Source organism: Ceratotherium simum, chromosome 8 (assembly GCF_057802395.1).
Source record: "Ceratotherium simum simum isolate JZ-2026a chromosome 8, ASM5780239v1, whole genome shotgun sequence".
NCBI classification, from domain to species: Eukaryota; Metazoa; Chordata; class Mammalia; order Perissodactyla; family Rhinocerotidae; genus Ceratotherium; species Ceratotherium simum.
Window position 1 is genome coordinate 60329450 of NC_141907.1, and position 2155 is coordinate 60331604.

At 38.5% G+C, this 2155-nt stretch overlaps 1 pseudogene; it reads left to right on the forward strand.

Annotated features, from left to right (window-relative positions):
- Positions 1-1212: 1212 nt before the first annotated feature.
- On the forward strand, positions 1213-1489 carry LOC101395884 (large ribosomal subunit protein eL43 pseudogene; annotated as a pseudogene).
- The last annotated feature ends 666 nt before the right edge of the window (positions 1490-2155 follow it).

Here is a 2155-nt window from a genome sequence, read left to right on the forward strand (position 1 = left end):
CACTTAGCCTAGTGTCTTTGCACTTATGTTCCCTCTGCCTGAAATGATTGTTTTCTAGATTTTAAAAGGCCTTCTCTTCACTTGTGCTAAAAAAAATCACTTTATCTGAGAGATCTTCCCGACCATCCTAAGATTGTACCACCCTCCCTTACTCTCTATGCTCTCACTTGGATTTATTTTTCTTCATAGGTGTTATGATACTATATGTTATATATTTATTTGTTTACTTGTTTAAGTTCTTCCTCCACTAGAATGTAAGAACTGATGAGAGCAATGTCTTCTTGTCTTTTGTTCACCACTCTATTCCCAGTGCGTAAGACAGTAAGTGGCACATGAGAAATCTTAATAAATCTTTGTTGGAAGTGAATGAGCCAAAATACACGGTTGTTAGTTAATCTCTTAGTGAACACGTGTTTTAAAATGGTCTAAAAGGAAACCGGAATGTGAGCTTGTAAAACCCTAATGCTTCTCATGCTTCAGCAAAGCTGCCTACACAAAGAATGTGCTAAAGGTAAATTTATGTTCCAAGGTTTTAAGACACTGTTCTAATAAACTGATCTCCCTGCTTCCACTATTGTCACATTCGAATTCATCCTCCATGTTGAAGACAGGGTGATCAGACTACATCATTCTTCTGCTTAAAATTCTTCAATGGCAGCCCACTGGGTTCAGGGTAAAAGACCCCCAGGGCTTTGCATGGTCCAGCCTCATCTGGATTCCCACCACTCTTTGCCTGATTGGCTCTTCCAGTAGTGCAAACTCGGCCAAACTCAAAGCTACCTCTCTGTTGACCTCTGTACCTGGACTGCTCCCCTACCCCCTTGCCTTGGCAAGGTCCCACTTGTTATTCGAGTCTTAGGTGAAATGCCACTTTTTCTCAGAAGCCTTTCCTGACCTTGTGATTTAAGTGAATTCTTCTTGATGTATTTTCTGATAGCATTCTATGATTTTCTTCCATAATATTTATCACAATTCATATAGTTTTTGTATGACTATTGTTTTAAAAAAATCTTCTCTCTACTAAATTTCAAGTTCCTTTTCACAAAACCTTTGTTTTCTTTTTGTGTCCTTAGTAATTGGCACAATGCAGTGTGGACTCTCAATCAATACAATTGAATGAATGAATGAACTGTCTAAAGCTAACCTCTGGTAAGAGCGGTTTTAAGATATAGCTATTTTAGCTCTCTGGGCTTGGACCTAGTTTGAGGTGACATGGCTAAAAGCGCCAAGAAGGTTGGAATTGTCTGTAAATGTGGGACCCATTATGGTGCCTCCCTCAGGAAAATGGTGAAGAAAATTGAAATCAGCCAGCACACCAAGTACACTTGCTCATTCTGTAGCAAAACTGATGAAGAGATGAGCTGTGGGGATCTGGCACTGTGGTTCCTGCATGAAAACGGTAGCAGGTGGTGCCTGGACCTGCAACACCACTTCTGCCTTCACAGTGAAGTTCGCCATCAGAAGCCTGAAGGAATCAAAAGAGCGGTAGAAGCTTCACCATTTGAAACGTTGCTAACCTACAATAAATGGGTTAATTTATGTAACAGGAAAAAAAATTATATAACTATCTTACACCATAGTGAGTTCTTTTGAAGTTCCCAGAAAGCTTAATGTTTTTAATATTTTGTTTTAATTCTATAGTCCTATTTTCATTGTTAATAGCAACTCTTATGCATTATCTGTTGATTTGATCTAATCCTTTAAAATCTTTCTGAAGTAATTATTATGGTTTACTCACAGATGAGGCTTAGTACAAATGATGGGCACCAGGATTTGCATCCAATCCTGTTGACTCCAAAGCCTATGCCTTTACATCTACACTGTATTGCCTTGGCAATATTGTAGCCTCCCACGGGTCTCTTGTTCCTTCCAGAAGCCTTGGACACTTCTATACTTGGGGAATGTCTTGAATTTACATTCGTTGAAACTTAGTTCTTCTTCTCTGTGCATTTGGGTATTTACAGCATCTAATGGAAGTAAGCTAAAGCATCAACAGACACTGCAATCAAATACTCAGTTTAGTAATCCATGGAGGTCCTTGTGTTTTTAGGTTCTGGGTTTGGGACGTTATAAGACAAATTAGTACCTTACCCTATTTCTTCAATACTCTGAGTCAAAAAATTTTAAGGAGTACAATGATAACTATATATATTAA